Below are 27,071 nucleotides of genomic sequence, written 5' to 3' on the forward strand. Positions count from 1 at the left end.
GTTGTCTGGGAACATGAAGACAATGAATGGTTGCAGATGCCCGAGCGTAGCCATTTCCAGTCAATGATTGGTTTAGTTGGACCAGAGAACGCAGTCCATTTTATGTAAACACAGCCCAGCCATTATGGAGCCACCACCACATTGCCTAGCTGACAACTTTATTCCATGGATAAGTGGGGTCTGCGCTGCACTAGTATCCTACCATCAGCTCTTACCAACTGAAATCTGGAAACATCTGACCAGGCCGCGGTTTTTCAATCGTCTGTGGTACAACCGATATGGTCACGAGCCCAGGAGAGGCGCTGCAAGCGATGTCGTGCTGTTAGCAAAAACACTCTCGTCAGTCGTCTCCTCCTGTAGCCTATTAACGTCAAATGTCGCCGCACTGACGTAACGGGAGCGTTCGTCGTACGCCCCGCATTGATACCTGCTGTTATTTCACTCAGTGTGGTTTGTCCGTTAGCACTGACAGCTATACGCAAACGTTGCTGCTTTCGTTCTCTAACTGAAGGCCGTCGGCCACTGCATTATCCGTGGTGAGAAGTAATGCCTTGAAATGTGGTAATCTCGTCACACTCTTGACACTGTGGGTCGCAGAATATTGAATTCCCTAAGGATTTCTGAAATGGAATGCCCCGTGCGTCTAGTTCGAACTACCATTCCGAGTTCAAAATCTGTTAATTCCCGTCGTGCCGCCACAATCACGTTGAAAACCTTTTCATATGAATTGCCTGATTTCAAATGACAGCTCCGCTAACGCGCTGCCGTTTTATACCTTGTGTATGCGATACTACCGTCATCAGTATACGTGCCTATCGTTATCCCGTAGCTTTTGTATTCCCGTTGTGTGAGGAAAGTCACAGGAGGACGTTCGCTCTTGTAAATGACTCTGGTAATAACGATAAACAACAAGCTACCCAAGACTGCTGGGAGCCAAAATGGAGACATAAAACGATAACTGCTTCTTAAAGGTACGTATTATCGTCAACGCCTTATTGCACATGGTTTGTTGGAATGTATTCCTTCTTTCTAGTTGTGATTTGTTGTTGTCGTTGTGGTCTTTAGCTGATTTGGTGCAGCTGACCACGCTAGTCTACTACGTGCAAGCTTCTCAATCTCTGCGTGTCTACTGCAACGCTCTTAAATCTGTTAAGTGTAGTCAAGCCTTGGTTTCCGTCTACAATTTTTATTGCCTTTAGTTCCCTCCGTTATCAAATTTGCGGATTCTTGATGCCGCAGGGCGTATGGTATCATTACTTTTAGTAAACATGTGACATAAATTCCTTTTCTAATCAGTTTTCTCAGTATCGCTCCATTCACTGTCCGATCTATCCATCTAATCCGCAGCATTCTTCTGTAGCGAAGCAATTGACACTTTCTATTCTCTTCTTATCTGAACAGATTGTCGTTCACGTTTCACTTCCGTACAAGGCTGTCATCTAGACAAATACTTTCAGAAAAGACTTGGTAACACTTATTAGATGTTAATATAAATATCTTTTTGAAAACGGCTTTCTTGCTATTGCCAGTTTGTGTTTAATACTCTCTGTTCGTTAGTCATTGTCAGTTATCTTAGTACCAAGTAGTAAAACTCATCCACTGCTTGTAGTGCCTCAAATACTAATCTACTTCACTCAATAACGTTCAATTCTGCTACATTCCATTACCTTTGATGTTATTTTGTGGATATTCATTCTATAGCTTCTTATCCATTAAACTGTTCTTCCAGGTCCTCCACTGTCTCTGACAGAATTAGTGTCATCAGTAAAGTGTTAGTTTCTTCACGCAGAACTTTAATTCCTCTCCGAAAATTATCCTCGATTTTCTATATTCGTGCTCAATACAGATTGAATAGCGTAGTTGGTTCAAATGGTTCAAATGGCTCTGAGCACTATGGGACTCAACTGCTGAGGTCATTAGTCCCCTAGAACTTAGAACTACTTAAACCTAACTAACCTAAGGACATCACAAACATCCATGCCCGAGGCAGGATTCTAACCTGCGACCGTAGCGGTCTTGCGGTTCCAGACTGCAGCGCCTTTAACCGCACGGCCACTTCGGCCGGCAATAGCGTAGTTGATAGGCTACAACTCGCACTTATTCGTTTCTAAGCTACATTTCCTTTTCTATATGCTTCGACGCTTTTAAGTTGAAAGGTATGTGTGTGTGTGTGTGTGTGTGTGTGTGTGTGTGTGTGTGGTTGCGTGTGCTTAAAAGCATGGACTACACCCATAAGCAGTAATATTAAGCCCTGATAGTCTCAAGATACGCAAATTGTGTAATTTTAATGCTCCAGAGAAACAATTTGGTGACGCGAACTGACTCCTCAATTAAATAGAAAGTAGTCACATACACACGAACGTCCATAAATTTGGCGCAACGGAAAGAAGCGGTGCATATCTAGTTCTTATTGCCCTTTAATTTAATGGTTTGTAAACAGGATGGACTCTTTTTAAACATGTGTTAGTCTTCTGCTTATAGCGTCCGGCTGTGCAATGAGACAGTCTTCCCTTACGTGTAAAGAGAGATTTGATAAGCAGAGAAATAGTTAATCGGCAGAGTAAGCACTTCAGCCCCGACTCGACTTCCTACATAACGTCGTAACAAGGAATGGGACTGTGTAGTACAATATTTCACAAAGAGCAGTGAGGACTGCAGCTCACGTGGATCTACCTTTATCGACATCCGAACTATGCAGCACGCAGAGAAGGACAATTTATTATTAATATCTCCAAGTGGAAGCTCAGCAGTCGATTGCTTACCCATCAGAGCGCATGTGAATCGTGTACTCAGACATGTGAATAACAAGGTGGCGTCCGAACAACATGGCACATTCAAATGATTGAATGCAAGAAATAACAATAAGATTCGTGTCAAAATGAAACCGAGATAAATGAATTAAGAAGCAGTATATTGTCATTATATACAGGAGGGTAATACGGAACGCCGTGCTGGATCCCAACGGCCTCGTGTCACTAGCAGTCGAGATGACAGGCATCCTATCCGCATGGCTGTAACGGATCGTGCAGCCACGTCTTGATCCCTGAGTCAACAGGACTCCTATAATACTTCACATTGTCATACACGGTTTTGCAGCTTTGCATATCGCCTCTACCCATTTCTCCGTAAACGTTTTGCACTTTCTGTCACTTTCATGTTGTAGACGTCTGTATTTCCTTTCTCCTGCTTTATTTGCTGCATTTCTTACAATCTCTCGTTTCGGCAGTTGAATGCCACATCACCTATGTTACCTAAGGATTTCTTCTGGCATTGTCTTTTCGCCCTTTTTTATCGTTTGCTCCCTTTACTACTTCATCGTTCAAAGCTATTCTGTCGTCATATTCTGTACTATTTGCCCCCGCTCCAGTCAATCGTTATCTAAGACTGCGTTGGAAACATCTGATAAAATCTGGTACATTTGATTTATCCACTTCCCACTTCCTGAATTTCGTACCTTCCTACAATTTCTTTAGCCTTAATCTGCAGTTCCATCAATTATGGTCGGGGTTCACATATTTCTCTGGAAATGTTTTCCAGTTTAAAATGTGATTTCGAAAACTCTGTTTTACGATTCTATAAGCAGTCATAAGGCTTCTGGTGTCTCCAGGTCTCTTCACATATACAGTCTCCCTTTATGACTCTTGAACCAAGTGATAGCTATGTGTAATTACGCTCTTGGCATAATTCTAACAGGCTGCTTCCCCTTTTATTCCTTTCCCCAAACAACGCTCTATTTTTTGCTTTCCTTTTCTTTGTCCACTCCCGAAATGCAGTCCCCCAACACAATTAAATTTCTGTCTCTCTTAAGGATCTAACTAATTTCTTTTATATCCTGATACATCCTTTCAGTTTCTTCATTTGTGGAGATAATAAGCACATAAACTTGTACCACTGTTGTGGATGTTGTGTATGTCCTGTACTCGCCTGACCGGATGCCCTCCACAGCATACTTCACTAATTCCAACTGTACCTAACTTCAACATAACCATTTCCCTATTTAAATTCTCTAACCTACCTATAGTATTAAAGAACCTAAAATTTCACTTTGCAAGCCTTGCAACGCCATTTCTGTTCTTCCTGATGGCAACGTCGTCTTGTTTAGTTCCCGCGCGGAGATCCGAATGGGGGGAATATTTTACCGCCGGAATGCTTTACCCAAGCAGATGCGATCCCCGTTAAATCATAGTGCAGACTTGTATGTTCTCGGGATATATAATAGATGTAGTTTCAACCCTACAATTACCAACGTAAGAAGGTCACGTTATTGTGTTACAACGCTAGATCAGTCAGTCATCTAGACTGTAAGTAGTCTGTTTAGGTTTTTATGTTGGTAACGCCATGTAGCGCTCTGTATGAAAATCACTGACTGTGCTGTGTGCAGTCTGTGGCTCGTTTGCTTTGTCGGAATTTGCTATTGTAGTGTTGGGAAGTTGGCTGTTAACAGCGCGTAGCGTTGCGCAGTTGGAGGTGAGCCGCCAGCAGTGGTGGATGTGGGGAGAGAGATGGCGGAGTTTTGAGAGCGGATAATCTGGACGTGTGTCCATCTCAGACAGTAAATTTGTAAGACTGGATGTCATGAATTGATATATATAATGACTTTTGAACATTATTAAGGTAAATATATTGTTTGTTCTTTATCAAAATCGTTCATTTGCTAACTATGCCTATCAGTAGTTAGAATCTTTTATTCAGCTGGCAGTATTGGCGCACGCTGTATTGCAGTTGTTTGAGTAACGAAGATTTTTGTGGGGTAAGTGATTCATGAAAGGTATAGGTTATTGTTAGTCAGGGCCATTCTTTTGTAGGGATTTTTGAAAGTCAGATTGCGTTGCGCTAAAAATATTGTGTGTCAGTATAAGCACAGTCATTTATAATTTTTCTAAGGGGACGTTTCAAGACTACTGCCCCTGCAACTACTGGAAAAGCTGCTGCCTGTCTTCGGGAGCCATAAATTAGTCTAGCCCTCCAAGAGACACCCTAAAACTGTGGTTGCACCACTGTTCCGACATTTGTATCGTTGAGATACCCCACTTCGGTGAAGACGGCAGTTCGGGGGCTGTCATTCGTATTTATTTGTATTCCACCCACTGTCGGTGCGTCTCCGCAACGCAGCTCACTCTGTCTTGCCTTATCTCTCCACTGAATGGGGTGACATGTTTGATAGCAGGAGGACAGTGGGTACTTACGTCTTAAACTCCTCCAGTAAGTTGACCTTCCCAGTTCTGGAATTTCAGTTAATGAAATGAAGGTTGATTCTGAATCTGTCCTCTATTGAACGAATTTTTTTAATTTCATGTGTTAAAATAACGACATTCCATACTTGAAGGTGTAAAAAATTTCTTAACTAATTGAAACTGGCAATTTCCATTCTCTTAAACTTCTATCCATTCTCAAATCATGTCCTACAAAAAAGAAGAGTTGTTCCACTGCAGATTTTGTACGAGATGTTTTGCCACCAGTGTTTTTGCTTTCTGCCTAATTCCGGAAAGTTTATGTGCCATTTATTCAATGTTGATACTTCCAGATTTTCTGAATGCGAGACGGCCGGCCGATGTGGCCGTGCGGTTCTAGGCGCTTCAGTCTGGAACCGCGTGACCGCTACGGTCACAGGTTCGAATCCTGCCTCGGGCATGGATGTGTGTGATGTCCTTAGGTTAGTTAGGTTTAAGCAGTTCTAAGTTCTAGGGGACTGATGGCCACAGATGTTAAGCCCCATAGTGCTCAGAGCCATTTGAACCATTTTTTGAGTGCGAGACGACCTAGTGAAAAAGCCAAATGGGAGACATTCTTTGTACTGGATGAGACCGACATTTATCTCCCGCAAAATGATAACATCTAGTCAGCATGTTACCACAGATAAGGTACGTGCGGCGTTTCACTGACATTGCGAGAACTTTTTCCTTCGAAAGCCAGACACTTTCAGATATTCATTATGACACCAACATTTTGCTTAGAGACAATAAGCAAGAGGTATGGATTGAAATGGACACAGCTTAAACGCATACTGCCAAATAATTACCTTACTCTTTGCGTTGTTCTGAAAACTCGGAACAGAAAAAGCAAGTTCTTGGTCTAACTGCTAGTGGTTCCTGTTGTCTTCCAGCCTGGAGTTACTAGGTATTTGAGCTATTAAAGTGCCCGTATTCTCATTGATCGATCGAAATTTGCAAGTTGCCATGGGATACACGTCCCATGCTGCATTCTGAAGTAAGTTGTTATACGACAAAAACTGGCGACAGTCAGCAGGTTTGGTGGTTCGATAGAAAACACACAATGATAGCTAAAATACGTTTAGTAGGTAAAACCGATTGCTAAGATGTCTGAGTGTATGCCAGTGACACTTCCGTAGACACCATAAATGGCATTTGGCCGGCTACCCAAAGCCTAAAATCAAGCAACTGATGACTGTGAACGTCAGTCTCAAATAAAAGTGGAGATGTAGTCAACCTGAAAAAGCCGTTACTGCATGGAACCATCGGAACAGTAAGCCATCTCGAAAACTGCGAAGTCTGGAAATTCCTAAACAGACCACAAGTAGAACGAACAAAATTCACGGCAGCACTGCTAAAATGGAGATACGCAGTATCCTGTAACAAGCCCAGTAGTAGTACCTGGACAACGTCACATGTATTCTAGCCATGACTGAACCACCCAGTGCAGCTTCGAAGACCTGATACCAACAAGGGCCACTAGGAATCTATGTCTCCGTGTGTGGACTACAGTGGCATAAATAACCTATTCTGTTTTGTACATATTTGATTGACTTTTTTCTGTTGTTTGCTATACGTTACATGACTGTTGATATTCCCATGAATTGCACTTTCTTTTTCTTGTATGCCTCTGACATAAAAAAACGAAAAACTTCCGTATACTCTGTAAACCACTGTCCTCTACATATAAAAGAAAGTGTCATATCTAACATTAGTAAACTGTACTAAATTGAAGTCTAAATCACGTAACCCGCGGAAAAGTGAGCTAAGCCGAAAGAAAGAATCAGAAAACCCGTAATATTGTTACAGAACTATATTTTCATGGTGACTGTTGAGCCCAGTTTGTGAGCCACAGATTGTATTACAGTGGTCACAAGTAAAGACGAAGGCACAAGGTAATAATTAGCTACTTTATCTCACTGTTCCGCTAACTTGTCTGTTTAGTACTCTTCCTTCACGAAGGACTTTTCTTCAGGTTTTGCTATCAGAAGCGTGTATTTTCAAATTGTTAGTAATAATGTAACGTAACTTTAGCTCTGAGGCTGACATCAGCGTTCTCTTTTGCCTTCTAACATGACTTCCCGAATTAAATAGAAACCAGACACATCTGAAAGTAATAACCGATCACGCAGACCAGGTTTCCAGGACGATGGAGCTGTTGATGAGTCGGTACATTTCTTCTGCCGTCTCCTTTAGAGGCGCTAATGTCTGTGCGTTTTCCCTACAAAGTAATTTACAAGTTACTTCTGAGGCACCTTAGAAAGAATTTCAAGCCTTTAAATTTGTTTTTGATGTCCACACTAGAGCGTCGTTAAGTAAGATATGTATGCTCCCTTCTGATCTCATTATCATTAAACACTGACATAGGATTTTCCAAAGACTTCTTCAGAACATTGGAGATGTTTCTGGATATCTAAGGGGTGATTATAATTAAAGTTACAGTTTCAAACCGCTGTAGAAATGATACTGCTGGTCAGAATGACGTCAAATTGCACCGGAATACTTTCGGAGAGGGGGGGGAAACGTATCGCAGGAGAAAAATAAATAGTTACAAAATGTATCAGTAGATGGCGCTGTAATCATCATAGTTTGATAGTGGTCGACCACAAATGACAAATGAATCATACAACAATGTCTGTGGTGTAGGTTTGACGTCAAACAAATTGTACTGCTCAGTGTGCATGGTTGTACAGGTGTGACACTATTAGTTACGTAAGCTGATCCACCACGGCAGGGTCATATCACATCGGATGGAAAAAATCGGTTTTCAATTGTCCTGAGGCCAAAAACCGCATTAAAAATTCTCAGTCAAAATCAAATCGGATTATTAATTTCCGTGTGACTGGCGCAAAGCTTGATGAGTATGCTGTCCACCGTTTGCCGCAACAAGGTGAAATCGAGAAACAGCATGCTCCACAACTGACCGAAGTATTTCCGGGGTCACGTTAAGAAAGTGTTGCGCAATGCGTGCCTTCAATGCAGCTAAGTTTTCAGTCGGAAAACTGAACACAACATCTTTCAGATAGCCCAACAGCCAGAAGTCACGCGGATTAAGATCAGGTGATCGGGACGGCCAGGCTGCAGGGAAATGGCGGCAGCTAGTTCTAGCATTTCCGAAATGGCGCTTCAGCAGCTGCTTAACCGGATTTGCAATGTGCGGCGGTGCGCCGTCTTGCATAAAGATGATCCCATACTCACATCCACGCTGTTGGAGGTCTGGAATGTTGTGGTTGCGCAAAAGACACTCAAAGCGCTAACCAGTGACGGTACAGGTAACAGGACCGGAACCACCTATCTCTTCGAAAAAATATGGCCCTGTGATAAATGATGCCGTAAACCCGCACCACACAATGACCTTTTTGGAATTAAGTGGTACTGGATGATTTGCGTGTGCATTTTCCATTGCCCGTATTAGACGATTCTGTGTATTGACATATCCTGTCAGATTCAAGTTGGCTTCGTCTCCTCACGGCCAATCATTGTCCACTTCCATGCAAGCAAGAAATTCTAAAGCAAAGGTCTCTCTTGCTGGAAGGTCAGCAGGAAGGAACTCATGCACAAGGGTAATTTTGAATGGATAGCAAAGAAGGATGTTTCGTAGGATTTTACACACCGTGCTCACGAGTATGTCCAATGTTCTGGCAATTCTCCGTGCACGGCATGTTTGTACACCACCACTCGTCTCCTTCTGCATTGCTGTTTCCACTGACGTCGAATCAATTAGTTTCCTTTACCAGACTGCACACCAAAAGAACTCGTCTTTTCGAATTTCCGAATCGTTTTCTCCAGACCCACGGCAGTCATCGGACCAACGCCTTTTTTCTAACCCTACAGTGTCCGGAACTATTGCAGAGCGACGTGTGCAGTCATCATTCATGTAATACAACTTTACAAGCAGACCGCGATCCTACTTTGAGACAGTCATGGCGAACGTCGCAGACGCGAAAGGAGGAAGAGGAAAAGCCATATACCCTCTGTGTTCATACCAACGTCGATGGAAGTGGCGCATGACAGGTGTTTTCGTTTACGTATTATGGCTCATACAGCGCCATCTATTGATCAATTTTCACACAATTTTTTTCTTCTGCCTTACGTTTTCCCCCTTCTCCGATAATATACCGTTGCAATTTGACGTCAGTCTGACAAGTGGTGTTATTTCCACAGCGTTTTGGAAGTTTAACTATAATTACAATCACCCTGTATATTAATACTGGTGTCTCAGGTGTGAAAAAGTCAACACCGGTTGGTAACTTCTGTGGCTCGTAGGTAGGGCGCTATTGGTTCATTCGGATGCACTGCGTACCCCGACAAAGTCCACCGTGTAAGAGACCGCCCCTTCGGAACTCCATCACACGGTGGCGGAATGGCCGCGCCGCTGAGGAAATTTCGCCTCCGAGACATTTCCGTGTTTTACGTCCACGAATTTGTTTCAGTTTCGGCCGTAACTTGAGAGCGCAGGAGGGACGGCCCTACCCCAGCGAGAGGGACTTAGATTGCAGTGCTGGAATTTACTAAGCGGCGAATATTTCCCCGGAGGACGTTAAACTGGTGAAATGAGCAACGCTAAGTGTGGGGGTGTCGCGATTTATGCGGGTTTATCTCGGCGCTCGCCCACTATTAGGGGGGCGGCGCGGGCGAACATGGCAGCCGGCTCGCCTCCCCCAATATCCGGCGTCTTATCTGCCCCCACCTGCTCTGATCGTGTCGCGACCCAGCGCCAGCCCCGAGGCCTTAATCCCGTGCCGCAGATCGAAACGTCTTGCTTCTGGCACGAAACACGCTACTGCTGAGGCATGTACCAGCAACTACCGTATTGTTGTAGAGTGCCCTACTGTTAACTTTATGAATGCGAGACCTGAACTTCTCCTGGCGTATACAATGTTCAAGTAACTTACGGGAATGCAGCGGGTGACGTAATCGACAATCAGCGACATTTCGACGGGAGAACACGCTGCCATTTTCAAGGCTTATTTGCTGCAAAAAAAAAAAAAAAAAAAAAAAAAAAAAAAAAAAAAAAAAAATGGCTCTGAGCACTATGGGACTTAACATCCGAGGTCATCAGTCCCCTACAACTTATAACTACTTAAACCTGACTAAACTAAGGACATCACACACATCCATGACCGAGGCAGGGTTCGAACCTGCGATCGTAGCGGTCGCGCGGTTCCAGACTGAAGTGCCTACAACCGCTCGGCTTTACCGGCCGACTACACATACGTCTACATCTATATCTATCTCTAGATGACTACTCCGCATTTCACAATTAAGTACCTGGCAGAGGGCTCACGGAACCACCTTCAAGCCATTTGTCATCTGTTCCACTCTCGAACAATGTGCGGGAGAAACAAACATTTAAATGTTTCCGTTCGAACTCCGGTTTACCTTATTTTATTACGATGATCATTTCTCCTTGTGTAGGCGTGTGCCAACGAAATGTTTTCGCACTCGGAGGAGAAAGTTGATGATCGAAATTTAGTGGAAAGATCTTGTCGCAACGAAAACACCGCTGTTTTAATGATAGTCATTCCAATTGGCGTATCACATCCGTGATACTCTCTCCCCTGTTTCGCGATATTCCGAAACGAGCTGTCTTTCTTTGAACATATTCTCCGTTAATCCTATATGGTGCGGTTCACATACCGCGCAGCAGTACTTCAGAAGAAGATGGACAAAGATAGGGTAGGCAGTCCCTTTATTAGAGCTTCTGCGTTTTCTACGTGCTCTGCTAATGAAACGTAGTCTTTGAGTCATCTTCCACATAACATTGTCTATGTGATCGTTTCAATTTAAGTTATTCGTAATTTTAATCCTTGAGTATTTATATTCGTGTGATTTATCGTGTGCTGGCCGTTGTGGCCAAGCGGTTAAAGGCGCTTCAGTCTGGAACCGCGCGACCGCTACGGTCGCAGGTTCGAATCCTGCCTCGGGCATGGATGTGTGTGATGTCCTTAGGTTAGTTAGGTTTAAGTAGTTCTAAGTTCTAGGGGACTGATGACCACAGCTGTTAAGTCCCATAGTGCTCAGAGCCATTTGAACCATTTATCGTGTAACTGAAATTTACCAGATTCCTTTTAGTACTCATGTGGATGACTTCAAACTTTTCATTATTTAAATTATCACATTTCGCACTATACAGACTTTTTGTCTGAGTCATTGTGCAACTTGAGCCATGGCCGGATCGCATTGTTGAGCTACAAAGTTCGTTGCCCACCGAGCCTAGGCACTGGAGTTGAGTGATCAGTTAACCCGTTATGAAACTTCAATCGCTGTGACATCTCTCCGTTCATTGTCGGTTGTTGCATCCTGGGCCGTTCTGGCTAGCAGCAATATATGGTGTGTTGGAGTCGGCGAAATTTTGCAGCCGTCTTACTGAGAGGTCTTTAACTATTAAATTGGTTGTGTAAGTAGACTGTTTAGGTTTTTATGTTGGTAACGCCACGTAGCGCTCTGTATGAAAATCACTGACTGTGCTGTGTGCAGTCTGTGGATGGTTTGCATTGTTGTAGTATTTGCTATTTTAATGGTGGGCAGATGGATGTGAGCAGTGCGTAGCGTTGCGCAGTTGGAGGTGAGCTGCCAGCAGTGGTGGATGTGGGAAGAGAGATGGCAGAATTTCGAGAGCGGACGATCTGGACATGTGTCCATCAGAAAGAGAAAATTTGTAATACTGGATATCATGAACTGATATGATGACTTTTGAACATTCTTAAGGTAAATACATCGTTTGTTCTCTATCAAAATCTTTCATTTGCTAACTGTGCCTATCAGTAGTTAGTGCCTTCTGTTGTTAGTATCTTTTATTTAGCTGGCAGTATTGGCGCTCGCTGTATTGCAGTAGTTCGAGTAACGAAGATTTTTGTGAGATAAGTGATTCATGAAAGGTATGGGTTATTGTTAGTCAGGGCCATTCTTTTGTAGGGATTACCGAAAGTCAGATTGCATTGCGCTAAAAATTTGGTTCAGTTTAGTGTTGATCAGAATAAGTAAAGAGAGAAATGTCTGAGTACTTTCGGTTTTGCTCAGCTGTTTTAAAATCAAATAACGCAGAGATTTTCCAGCACTGTCATTTATAAAGCTTTTTCTAAGGGGGCGTTACGTATGTCGATCCTTAGCCGAGGATACCTCTGTGGAATCTTCTGATTTTTTTCTTGTAGTTTGTGTAATTAGTGTAGCTATTGTTTATCGCTAGCGCGTAATTGTTGAGAGAATTTCCTTTGTAGTTGTAGTTTTTCATTGTTGTACAGTAAAACAGTTGTGGCATGCATGTAGATTTGCACCAAATATTTCGCAGTTGCTCTTGCAATTAACTAGATATTATTTTCGGTGTTGTGCTAATGTGTTTTCTTGTTTTTGCTCTTCAAATTGTGCTTTTCTTGTTATCGTGTGAAATACTTGATAATTATGGTATGTGAAAAACCTAACACTAGGCTCCAAAGTAAATTGAGAAATGATAGTGACGACAAGCGTAGCTTATCAGCACTACCGTGTAATGAATTAACAGACATTCAACGTAGTAATTTGGTAATTGTGCATAGGGAAATGGAGCGGGTGGCAAATAATGGTGTAGACAGTGAAACAATTAGTGGACAGGGAAGCATTATCGATCGATCGGTCGGCAACAGCTCGCCTCAGGAATCCGAAATGACAGGACACGATCTTGCAAATACCGTAGATTCAGGTTTTGCGTCCTCACCGTTTTCTCAAATAAGTCAAGACACATTTTCTGCTTTTCAAAATGCGAATATTGCCGGTTCAAATGCACTGCCGAATAGCACTGAGGAACATGTTTCAGACACCAGCGCGTTGTTATTACAATTAATGCAACAAATGGGACAAAGGCTTCAAAAGTTAGACACAACGCCTGAACGAAATCAGAAACAAATGGGACAACAGCTTCAAAAGTTAGACACAATGGAACAAAATCAGAGACAAACACAGCAGAGTCAGTGATTTTCATACAGAGCGCTACGTGGCGTTATCAACATAAAAACCTAAACAGCCTACTTACAATTGTTACTTATCAGTGAAGTGCACCAGCGGTATTTTCTGCCTTGTGGCCATTAACGCCCCAGTTACCTGCCCTGGTCGTTAGCATAAGTTTCTGGCAGTGTGTTTTTCCTCACCGTGTTGATGCTGTCTGGCACGGCGTGTAGTTCGACAGCCTCTTTGTTGTTTGTGCATATATTTTTCTTAAGAATCGTTATTGTGCCTTGGCTGCCTTTAGACTCTAATTTTGAAGACGTAGTGTGTCTGGTATCTTCCTCATCGGATGATATTTTTCGTTGTCGTACCGCTGGTCTGGCGGAAGAGAATTGATTAGGTTGTTGGTCGGTTCTTCAGTTGTCCCTGGGTCGGGTTGCCATCCGATTATTTAACCATACTCTTGGCTGCCTGTCTCACCTCACTTTACGTTAGAGCTACCACCTCAGGCCGACCCCTGAAACACTTCTGAGCACCATTGTTCTGTTGGTGTGATTTTCATTTTAGTGTGATGTACTGTGCGAGGCCTCCAGCCATCTATTAATTTAGTTTGTTTTAATTTTAAGATAAGGCCTTCAGCCAACTTAAATTAAACTTTGGAGATATATTTGTGTAATAACTAAAATTTTGAAAGTTTCTTTTTGGCACTAAGCCCTGAGTTGTTCAATGTCTTGTGTGTGGCCTTCATCGGTCTCATTGGATTAGGGAAGGATGGAGAAGGAAGTCAGCCGGGCCTTTTCAAAGGAACCATCCCATCATTTGCCTGGAGCGATTTAGGGAAATCACAGAAAACCTAAATCAGGATAACGGAACGCGGGATTGAACCGATGTCCTCCCGAATGCGAGTCCAGTGTGCTACCACTGCGCCACCTCGCTCGGTGTGGCTTTCAGCCGTGTATTTATGTTAAATACATTTTTTTAAACTAAGGCCTTCAGCCGTGTGAATTCTTTAAAGCAATTTGTGTAACTTGTGTTCAGGCCTTCAGCCGTTCTTGTTTTTGGTGTGTCTTTAGGCCTTCAGCCCAGGAGGTATCACACATTTTCTTAACTAAGCCTTCAGCCGTATTGTTTTGAATTGATCCTTTTAAGGGGCTCCGGAACGCCCTATACTTGCAATGTTAAAATAACGCTTATAAATTACATCTTTCCTCACAAAGTGTTTGAGGTAGGAAATTGAACTTTTTACAGATTATTTATTGGAATATGGGCTACAACTTAACACAGGGATTTTACAAAATTTTAGTTCAGTTATTAAAGATGATTTTTTTTCAATTGTAATGAAAATGCACTACATTTTTTTGCAATTTTTTATTTATATATTCAAAAATATACAGTTTTTTTGGAAAAAAAGGCTGTGTTAAATTATGCAGAAGGTACTGTGTAACATTTACTGAAAGTTTGAAACAAATATGTTTGGAAGATTAGTATGAGAAAATAAAAGTTTTGGGAATCGAGCGACAAAGATTGGATTAACTTTTTAGTGCGTTCCAGGTCCATAGGATGGATTATCTTCATCCTCTGCAAACTCCTCCTCCAGCTTCCTCTTGTTCCTCCTCCTGTTTACTCTTGCTCGTATTTCTAGACTCTTTACAGCCCTGTCTGCAGCCCGAAGGCGTTCCTTGTCTAAAGCAAGCATCGCTCGTACCATGTTAGAACCTATCTTCATTCCCATATTTCTAAATACCTTGCCCTTACAATGTTGCCATCATTGAAAGTCGCAACAGCATCATACACACCAAAGTGAAGTGTTTCTATTCCAACAAATACAGTCTTGGGGATTCTCGACCATATAACACTATTTACACTTTCGTTGGGGTTTTGAGTTTTTCCGTGAATACACTTTTTCAACAGTTCAGGTGCTGCTAAGTCTCTGAAAATAGGTTTTATCACCTCCGTTATTGCATGAGGCAGATTAAAATGTACCTGATGAACACGGACGTTAATAATAACACCATTTGACAGCAGTTTAACAGCGCCACAGTGGGTCAAGCCCATGTAGAACACATTTCAAAAAAAAGTTAAAAATAGTTGTAGTCTTCGGAATTGAATAAATTGTATATCTATTAAAAGGTAATAGTCTGCAGATTCAGAAAACGCAAAAAAGTAAAAATTGAACTTTTCATGATTTTGAGCCTTTCCGGAGCCCTTTAAGGCAATGTGTAATTAAGTGGTTCTTAGGAAAATAAAAGTTTGTGTGTTTTGTGCAACTAACAGTAACTGATTACGGCCCCGTTCACAACCGTAACCTGATCCGCTCTGTCCTGCGAAACTGGATTCCACAACTGATTTCATCTTCGGATGACTTACGAGACACAGTAAATGACAGAATCATCTGCAGACAGTCTGAGAGGGCTGCTCAGCTTGTCTACTAAATACAATGCAGGAAAAAATTAGTACACTCTTTTACAGGGTTCCGATTCACTCAAGAATTATTGTGCATATGGAGTGCATGAACTGACTACACCTACAGATCAATAAAACGAGCGGTTCTGAGGTACTACGTATCGACTCATGCTCAAACACGCACATTAGTACTTGGTACAGCCTCCATGTGCGGCAATGCAGGCGCTGACTCCGGCATCCAGTCGACCGTACAGATGCCGAATATTGTGCTGGGACACGTTACGCCGCCTCTTCTCGACCTATTCAAGTAGTTCTGTAAGACTGGTGGTTGACGAGACGCACGAGTCACTTCTTGTCTCACACGTCCCACAAGTGCTCGATTGGAGACAAACCCACCGATCGTGCTGGCCACGGAAGTTGCTACGCGTGTTGCAGAGAATATTGAATTACACGGACAGTGTGTGGGGGAGCAATATCCTCTTCGAACAACGCGTCACCTTCCTGTCGCAACAATGGCAAAAGAACGCGTCTACCAATATTCTACACGTTGCGAGGGCTCGTTAGCTTCCCTCACCAAGGGTGATGGAGAGTTGTTGCTTATCGCCCCCCCCCCCCCCAGACGATACAGCCTCGGGTGGGGCAGTGTGTGTTGGACGAATACACTGTACGAGACAGTGCACACGCGCGAACGACCGTCACTTGCGTGCAGGTAGAATCTGCTTTCATCGCTGAAGACCACATTGCGCCATTCTATCTTACCAGCGATCCTCCGCCGGCACCAATCCAGCCGCGCTCGTGAGTGGAAGATGAGCTAGAGGCGTGCGTGACCGTAGTCCCACTGCTAATAACTGGTTATCAACAGTCTGTGTTGACACATGAGGCCTCACAAGCCCCCTTACCTCTGCTGTGGCAGCTGTACGATCTGCCATTGCTGCCTTTACAATACAACAAACGTAGCTGGCGTCTGTGCTGCGTGGACGTCCAAAACCTCGTCTGTGGATGTGAGAAAGTTCAAGTGACCACTGATAGCAGCATCGTTGCACAACTGACGCAGTGTATCCAACTTGGCTAGCTTTAAGAAGCACGAGTGCACCTCCGTGGCATGGTTGCTTCACACTTTTGCAACACACTGAGGCTTCTGCCTGTGAGCATTCGCTATTAAAGGGTGGACACGTATAGCGCTATCTATTGTTGGAAGACGTTGGCACCATTATCAGTACATCTACGATCCCGCAGGTGGCGTATGCCGTCATCGGATCAAAATCGACATCGTCTTTCCAGGTGTATGAACTCTTTTCCAGCATTTTGGTTTATATAAGAACTGCAGAAGACCTACAATACTTCATTGGAGAACGATATATATCGCTACTATTTTACACGATGACATTTCGTATGTGATGTATCTGACAGGAAATCACGAATCCAATCGCACAATTGAGATGATATTCCACAGGCATTCACTTTAATTAGAAGTCGGTTGTAAGAAATGGTGTCAAAACCTTGCGGTATTGTAGAAATATGGAATCAATTTGAGATCCCTGTCGATAGCACTTATTACTTCGTGTGAACAAAGAATTACAAGTGTTTCACAAGAACGATATTTTCTGAATCCGTCCTGACTGTGCCACAATAGGTCATTTGCTTCGAGCTAATTCATAATATTCTAAGACAGTACATGTTCCAAAATCCTACTGCAAATCGACGTCAATGATATGGGTCTGTAATACAGTGGATTACTCGTATTTCATTTCTTGGCTATTGGAGTGACCTGTGTAACCTCCTAGACTTAGGTAAAAATCTTTCGTCGAGCGAGCGCTTGTATATGACTGGTAACAATCAGCGTATTCTGAATACAACCAATATCGAATACAGTCAGGACGTGGGGACTTGCGTTTATCGAGTCATTAAATCCATCCATCCAACACCTATATATGCAAAATTTACGTAATGGGATAAAGAAAATAGGTTAGTTAGTACTGTTATAGGGTTATCAGAATATTAACGTTGTATGTTGATGCATCTGTTATTTGGTTGGGCAATAATGAAGTTTGCTGGGTGGGTATTCAGAATTAGCTTCTGAGAATATTGTACTTATTAAGATGGTTCAAATGGCGCTGAGCACTATGGGACTTAACTACTTAGGTCATCAGTCCCCTAGAACTTAGAACTACTTAAACCTAACTTACCTAAGGACATCACACACATCCATGTCCGAGGCAGGATTCGAACCTGCGACCGTAGCGGTCGCGCGGTTCCAGACTGTAGCGCCTAGAACCTCTCGGCCACGCCGGGCGGCGTACTTATTAACACACGTTGTTGAATATGACCTCTCGTTAATGAACGTATTGCTAGATATTGAAAATTTATCCTTAACTTTCTGTCAACTGCGTATTCTAGTTAACAGATTTTGGAATTTTACCTTTTAACCTAAAGCAGTCAAGAATACTTTTCTTTCTTTTTCATTCTCTACTGCAGAGGGTAGAGAGGACTGTTTGAGATCCGGCCCATTATGGGGACACAGTTCGCTACAATCATTTACGATGCTAGCTGATAATGGGACGGAAGACTTTTGAATTTGGAAGTAATGAGAGGAGATTACCAGTTTCGGCATTTGCCTTATAACCGATACAAAATTTTTTTGTTCTTTTCAGTAAGTAACCCAGTAGGCTAAGAGTGGGTTGGAGAATCGCCAAGTTAAGATAGTTAGAAGGGCCTTTCGAGTTAAGGCGTTCGTCGGGCAACCGCGGGAAACATTATGAAAACTTCGACAGGAACCAGGGAATTTGACTCATTTTTAGGGAAGACGAAGGCTAGTTGTAATATGGGGCAACTAGCTAAACTGTAAATTAACCGGTGGTAGTAGCGTAGTGTCCTTCGAGCAAATGGTAGCACCTGATAGTATAGACCTCCCACCGATAGATTCAGGGGGGAGGGGGGGGGGGGGGCTCTCAGTATTAAGGCCTCCAAACAAGACCAAACAGTTCGTCAAACACTACTATGCTTGCCAAGTATTTGATACTGTGTACTACTGTTTAATGTGTTTGTCAAACATAAAGTGTGTTTGAGAGGAAGTTTGACTAACAGAAAATTTGACGAGATGACTGACGTTGTTTGCCCTGAGGTGTTCGCCGCATATATTTCGTGAAGAAGAGAATTATTGTACGTCACTATATCGCGAGTTTCCACAACTCTGAAAACTACAATGAAGAATAAAAAGAAAAATGCACTGGCAGCTTCCAAACTGGTAGTGATGTTGGGTCTTGCCCAGCATTATATTACGCGAGAAGAGATGAAGAAGAAAATCAATATTCTACGCGCAGCACACTCGCCCAAGCAGGAGTGGAAAAATAAATAAATAAAAAAAATCGTAGTTCTTCGGTTCAAAAATGGTTCAAATGGCTCTGAGCACTATGGGACTTAACTTCTGAGGTCATCAGTCCCCTAGAACTTAGAACTACTTAAACCTAACTAACCTAAGGACATCACACACATCCATGCCCCAGGCAGGATTCGAACCTGCGACCGTGGCAGTCGCGCGGTTCCAGACCGTAGCGCCGAGAACCGCTCGGCCACCTCGGCCGGCGCTCTTCAGTTCAGTTATTAGAGGACCAAGTGTAAAAGAACAAATACTCGCATACTTGCGCCTTCTTTTTCAATGTGAGGGTGAATTAAATGTGAACAGATTATTCATTTACTGTCCTTTCAGAGAAAGCTGATGTAATCATTACGTTCTTAGTTTAACATTTCCTTTAACACGTTCTCATATGTCTAAACTTTCTCGTTTTAAACTATTCCCGGGACCTGCATCTTGTTTTCTTCTTTTCCTCTTTCAAACACAATGCCAGACTCACTGCTGGAGGGGCTTTATCTGCATTTGTATCCAATATAAAATATAGTGTAACCGAACAGTGTCTTTTTTAAAAGTGAGATTAAATTGGCAAACTATTTGGTCCACGTGCCCAATCCGTGGGTAGAGAAGAGCGAATTTGACAAATAACTCTGATCATGTATGGGGACCTCTAAGGACACTACAAGAGGAAACATGTGTGGATAGAAATCCTACGTCAACAACGCAAATTTTCGGCTCATTACTGAGCCATCTTCAGGTCAATCTGAAATGTTGTTCAGTGTGTGACATTCATTACACATTGTATTTTTACGAGCTAAGTCGCCCTAAATGAAAATCATAATTGGTTGCGTAAACTGACAACGCTAATCACTAATCAGATATTGTTACAGTGCTCGTTTTGCTACACGCATGTTCAAATGATTGACAGCAACGATTGTTGCATTTCCCATGTGTGGATGTAAAAAAGATATCATTTCTAACATTCATAGCGGAAACAACAACGTGTCTGTGCGGCAGCTGTCAGGCAACAGCTGTGTAATGGACGCCAAGAGGTCAAATCGATTATGTGGAGAAAGTTGCCTCCTGTCTGCGTCTACTGTAACAGATATATCCCCGCCATACTGAGGAACAGAATGCTGAATCTAAATTCAGAAGCGACATAATGAGAATATTTGATTATTCGCTCAATTTGGTGGTACCGTTAAATTCAGAAAAAACTTAAACGGCTCTTCTTCCTAGAGGAGACGGAGTGCTACAAAAATGATTGTGTGCTGACTGTTGGATTAAAGGCAGGGAGAGGCGGATTGTGGCAGCGAGTGGCATCTGTGGACAAAACACGGTATCTGTTCCCAAAGTCCCAGCAAGTAGTCCTTGATCGTGGCTCCTCCCAGCAGTTGGTATTAGCCGTATGTTTTGCGGTCTGAAGCTCATCAGTGTGCGGACGTTGAGAGATTTCAGAGTGGAGAAGCCGCAGGCTGTGTCTACCACCTTCGTTTAAGAGCAACAGTTGCAGTAAGACGGTTCAGACACACACTCGATACGCTCTCGGCACATGCTGCCTTGAGTTACAGCAGGCCTGGACAAAGAGCGCTCCGCGAGCACTAGCGCTCCGGCCACACTTCTGCATGGCGCTCCAGGCTCAGCAGTGAGTGGGGCTGAGTGGTGAGGAGGGAGAGAGGAAGATGAAGGATGCAGCCAGACGCCGCTTGATCAAAGCGATCGTCTTGCCAGACGTCAAGCAGTTTGCTGAGAATACCACTTGCGCTAAATTAGATTTTCTACATCAGGAATACTATGGCGTCCATGCACCTGTCTAAAAAATAAAAAGTGGAGAAGCCATGTCGTTCAGTGCCACATGGGAACTGCCTTACTTTTCGTATCGTTTAAAGGCCATACAAAGTGCTTGGTATGCCATTGCACTATTATAGGCCCGAGGAGCTTTTACTGGAACATCATTACAACACCAGTCAAAAAGACAATATCATACACTAGTCTTCTGACAAACGACAGTGAATGCTGGCTGAACTGAAGGCAGCCATTAGGGCAGAAACTGTTTTAAGGATGGTAACAAATTCTTTTGTAGTCAAGATCATGCTTTATTTGATTTCATTAAGTGTCATACGCAAAGGGAGAATCATTTAGTAACGTAAGGCAGACAAGTTTGATGCCATCAAACAAAATGTAGTCCTACGGAAAAATCAGATGCAAGTTCATGTCTCGTAAGTCAAGGCAATTATTTGTGGAACAGACATGGCTGTCTGTGTTTGAGTAACTGAAACAGTTCATCATGACTGCTCAAAGGGATTCCAAGACAATGCACGAATGAAGACAGACGGCGTTCTATTTATTTGTCAGATTGTCCTTATTTTTGGCTGCTAATGTACCTTATTGCTTCCGACTTGAGCTGAGAGACATACATTGTAGCAGCCAGTTCAATTATCTCTTTGTCCAGACCAGATATTTAGAAGACTTTTATAAAATTTCAAATTCAAATGGTTCAAATGGCTCTGAGCACTATTCGACTTAACTTCTGAGGTCATCAGTCGCCTAGAACTTAGAACTAATTAAACCTAACTAACCTAGGGACATCATACACATCCATCCCCGAGGCAGGATTCGAACCTGTGACCGTACCGGTAGCTCGGCTCCAAACTGTAGCACCTAGAACCGCACGGCCACTCCGGCCGGCATAAAATTTCACCCCGAGAGCAATATCCTCGACTGCACAGAGAAGCCCCTGAAATTAACTCAATGTTTAGTTCAATACATGGATGTGAAAATTCTTTCTTTTATGAAACTGAGAACATCCCACCAGCGTTCATGTTTAACAGAATTTACCAAGCTTAGCGCCATGTGCTTCACCATATCACAAAGCATAGTTCTAGATATATTACAATTGTAAAATCTAAATTTATAAATTAATAAACATAACAGCATAAAGTTAAATGCCTGAAAGTAAAGCTTTTTATAGTTCTGCTCACAGCATTAACACTGTCAAATGTACTTATATAATCAAGTAACAAAAAGTATTCCCTTCGAAGAAAAATAAACAGTTAAACATTCTTGATAAAAATCTGCTTATACAAGTATACTGCAATTTACTTTTTTGGAAATAGTTCTGCTGTGTTGCAAACACGTCTTCTTAAGCTTCTCGTGTGTGGAGCCTTCAGCATGCAGCCGTCTCACTCTCGCACCTGATTGGAATAGTGCAGTGGTGGGGAAGCCGGAGTGCTGATCACACTCGGCTGAGATCGTAGAACGCGAGCGCACTCCTAGAGTGCAAATCTTGGCCAGGCATCAGTTACAGTAATGTTTACCTGCTCACCACCTGGAGCAGAAAGTAGGAATGTCTACCGTCTATAGGCGCCATTGTTTATTATCGGTGAACGTGACTATGTCATACTTTTGCAATGACATGACTCGCTCTGCCATCATCGCAGCCATCCTCCTCTTTTCGTCACCTGCATCACTACTTCATGCATTTAGGTCTCTCAGTAATGTATTAGGATTGTCACATAAATTGAGCTCTGTCAGTACTTTAAATTCCTTTGATCATATTAATTCATTTGACAACTGGGATCCGCTGCAAGCAGGTTCCACAGTCGGGATGAGGTACATTTACATTAAAATTCCTGGTAGTTTGCATATGTTTTCGCTACAGGCAGAACCAATTCCTATGGCATGCGAATGTGACGAGAGATTTATGCACGGTCGTATGGCACTTATGGATACAACAGAGGTGGTTACACTTTAGTGGTTCGCTTTTCCACTTAAATGAAACACGCCCTTATCGTTGCAGAAACAGACATAATGTCTGCGGGGATACCGCAATCACTTTTTATGTGAAGGTTGCTGAGTGTGGACGGGTTACTCCTGTAACCGAAATTGCAGATCTGAAGATGGTTCTAGAGGAACCGAAACTGGTCATGTGAATAAAAAAAATATTTGCAATCAAGACGGACTATAAGTAACAACGCCCTTATCACTGAACTCTAATCACCAAAAGACATCGTTATCTTCCAACTCTACAGCCAGAATGAATTTTCGAGGGCTATACGGAAAGGAAGGTCTGATTGGGCGCGAACTGGAAACCATGATGAAAATCCGATAAAGCTTTGCCCAGAAGTGTTGGGCAGTGTCTCTGGTGCGCCCGTCGACCGCGTCACGTCGCTCTTTTCAGTTCTGAAGTTCTGAGCGCACAGTGAGCACGTAAAGATGCCTAGCTAAACAGTGCCTCCCGCGAAGAATGAGGGCTAAGTGAGAGATTTCGCCTGATGTCATGGAGCCCACATAACACAACCGTCATGCGTTTCCTTCTTCATGAAATTCCCGGCCGCACTCTGCAGGGCAATGAAGATGCTCCTGCAGCGTTTTCGATGGGGAGTGTTTGATCAACCACAATACAGCCCGTAATTGGAACCTTGAGTTTTATCTCTGCTCACATGAACCGCTGGCTTAGAAGAAAACTGTTTGGTACACTCAACATGCTGTAGACAAGCGCAAATAACTGGCGTAAAGCACAAGCAGATGCTGTCTATGACGGAAAGGTGGCACAATGCTAGAACAAATGTGTAAGTCGGATCGGCGAGTATGTAGAGAAGTAGCTGGAAGGTGTAGGTAACTGTAGCAAATAAAACATTTTTGATTCTCACAGTGGTTTTCATTTCGCGACCGATCGGACCTTAATTTGGAACAGCCCTCGTACAAACTATAGATGAATTTGTTATCAACATCATGGAGGGGTTGCAGCAACTGAATGGAAATGAGGCGGCGGGCTGTTTTAGGCCTTTCTCCTCTATTTGCATACGGTACTCACAAGCAAGAGTCTTGCTTCGTTCATTTTCTAATTCGGTTTTTATTTGTCGACTTTTCATTCGTACTGAGCGTTCAATACATGAATGATCAGAGTGTTGGTTGTAGAAATGTAAATAATTCTTCGCTCTTTACTTAATCCAACGTTTCATTCTTGTAGTAGCTTTTCCGTTTTATATTATTATCGCGAAATGTGGAAGATAGTACCATAGACATGATACGTGAATTGGAGTGGCAATCATTAAAACAAAGGTGGTTTTCGCTGCGACGGGATCTTCTCATGAAATTTCAATCACAAGTATTCTCCTCCACTTGCGAAAATATTCTGTTGGCACCCACCTACATAGGGAGAAATGATCATAAAGATAAAATAAGAGAAATCCGGGCTCGCGCAGACAAATTTAAGTGCTCGTTTTTCCCACGCACCGTTCGAGAGTGGAACGGTAGAGGGGTTGGGTTGTTTGGGGAAGGAGACCAGACAGCGAGGTCATCGGTCTCATCGGATTAGGGAAGGATGGGGAAGGAAGCCGGCCGCACCCTTTCAAAGGAACCATCCCGGCATTTGCCTGGAGCGATTTAGGGAAATCACGGAAAACCTAAATCACGATGGCTGGACGCGGGATTGAACCGTCGTCCTCCCGAATGCGAGTCCAGAGTCTAACCACTGCGCCACCTCGCTCGGTGTAGAACGGTAGAGAGACAGCTTGAAGGTGCTTCATTGAACCCTCTGTCAGGCATTACATTGTGAACTGCAGAGTAAGTAAGTAGATGCAGAGTATACCTACTCTGGATCATATGGACTCCTCACCACTGGGGGCAGGAAAAGATGGAACGTTTCATACACTCTTCAGGAGCTGCCTGTCGTTAAAGACGCAGATTTTCATGTTAAAGGACCCCACCAGCAGCTGAGCTAGCCTTTCAGCGGTATCTGCAGGTACCTCGAACAATTGGTGGTAGAACGATCGAATAGTATTCTCTGTAGCAGAAAGAGGAGCCATTCGTGGAAGGCCTAAGAACTCCACTTGCTAACAAATTTTCCGTGGGATTCTCAGCTGCCCATTTGAAGCTATCCCCCTGTGTTTTCGTCTCCATGCACCGTTTCCAGAAGTTAAATATATAGTCGCACATCGATCTGCGAAATTTCCAAACTCTGCCCTTTCCTTTGGGGAGCTCTACAAAATCTCCACATTTTTTTATGAACAAGTCTGGGTGTGGGAAGTGGGCACCATGCAGTTCTCATTCCCATAAACAGGTATCTCCTTGGCGAATATATCTCTTACGTGATGGTGGGAGGTACTGAACGGACTTTTACATGGCTCACTGGAGTAGTTAGGCCTTTTCTGGGATGGCTAGAAAAGTGGTGCTGGGTACCTTTTTGAGGTATGAGGGAACACTATAAAAACTGAGAGCGTCATTTTCGTTCTGAGTCACAGTCTGATTCTGTTTTTTGATTCTCATGAGGATTCTGTACTCTGATTCGGTTTCGGATTAGTCACTTGTACGCGTTTTCCTTACCTTCGACCTTCTGGAAAGTTTTCGAACTTCTGCTTTGAACTTTTTGGCATCCGCGATCGTTAATCAGAAATATGTTGAGATCTATCACCCGTGATCACACCACAGCAACCTAGGCCAACAACAGCTAGCAGTCACTGCAGCACGTCTGAAACCATCCCAACTGCGGCCGAGATAAGGCCACATCTGAAATGTGCATTCCTCACTTCAGTGACTGCGAATGATGAAGGAAGAGGAGTTCATTCCCGGTTTCCCATTTTTTCATAATCTGAACTATGTGCTTGTTGCACTACTATGTATTTTTCTTGCTATTTTAAACGAAGTGTTGCCAACGAAAGGAAGAAAAGCTAAAGATTGTTCCGGCATGTTCTCCTCTTTATTCACTTCCTGCATCTTAGTTTTAACTGTTAGTGCCCTGTTAATCTGCCGGAGGTAATACCCATTTTCGACGAATACTGTCTTTAGATGGGCGAGTTCTTGAGGTAAGCTATCCAGATCTGAGACAGTATGAGCTCTATGAACAAGTGTTCTAAGAAAACTCATGGTTTGCGATGGGTGATGGCAACTCGATGCTTGCTGGTACAAATCAGTATGAGTGGGTTTCCGGTAAACTGAATGCCCTAGAGAACCATCATTCTTCCTTCGAACCAGGACATCCAAGAAAGGCAAACAACCATCTTTCTCTATTTCCATGGTGAACCGGATGTTGCTATGAATGGAGTTGAGGCGATGTAGACACTCCATTAATTTATCTTCTCCATGAGGCCACACTATGAAAGTGTCATCCACATACCGCCAAAAAACTGTTGGCTTCAGGGCAGCTGATTCAAGCGCTCTCTCTTCAAAATCCTCCTTAAAAAGGTTGGCCACCAAAGGAGATACGGGGCTATCCATGGCGACACCGTCAGTCTGTTTAAAAATATTCTTGATTAAACATAAAATAAGTTGAGGAAAGAGCGTACCTGAACAAAACTGTGATATCAACAGGAAACATGTTACCAATCAGTGTCAAAGAATCTGCAAGAGGAACTTTTGTAAAAAGTGAGACCACATCAAAACTTACTAGAAGGTTTACACTGCTAAGACGAAGAGCCCCCAGTCTATTGATAAAATCAGCTGAGTTTCGTATGTGATGTGAGCACTTGCCTACGAAAGGTCTCAGTAAGGAAGCGAGATGTTTAGCTAAATCATATGTAGGAGCTCCAATGTTGCTCACTATTGGACGCAGAGAAAGACTTTTATGAATCTTTGGAAGGCCATACAGTCTTGGAGGTACACAACCTCTTGATGGCCTCTTGCGGTCAGGAGGAGGAATTTAACAGTGCTGAAGTTTTCCGTTGCACACGTCCTGTAGGATCGTAATTAATCCTCCTATAGGTAGAGTCACTTAGCAGACCATACATCTTATCTTTATACACACCACGAGGTAACAAAACAGTTGCATTGCCTTTGTCAGCTTTCAATACCACTACGTCAGGGTCCTCTCTCAGATTTTGTAATGCAGCCCTTTCTGCAGAGGTTAAATTACTGCGTTGAGTAGGAGCCTTCAACAAAGCACGGCAAGTTTCCCTTCTTATTTCGTCTGCAGCATCCAAAGGAAGACGTCGTACAGCTTCTTCAACACCACTCAAAATACTTATTAATCGCGGTGCTGTAGGTGTAGGTGCAAAATTGAGTTCCTTGCTTAATACAGACAGCGCAGCGTCGTCCAAATTATTTTTCGTGAGATTGACAACGGAACGTCGTACCATTATCCCTTCTTCACGGAGAAGAATTTGGACGACGCTACGCTGTCTGCAATAAGCAAGGGACTCAATTTTGCCCCCTGTCTCCTTTGGTGGCCAACCTTTTTATGGAGGATTTTG

Source organism: Schistocerca serialis, chromosome 5, assembly GCF_023864345.2.
Source record: "Schistocerca serialis cubense isolate TAMUIC-IGC-003099 chromosome 5, iqSchSeri2.2, whole genome shotgun sequence".
Classification (NCBI taxonomy): domain Eukaryota; kingdom Metazoa; phylum Arthropoda; class Insecta; order Orthoptera; family Acrididae; genus Schistocerca; species Schistocerca serialis.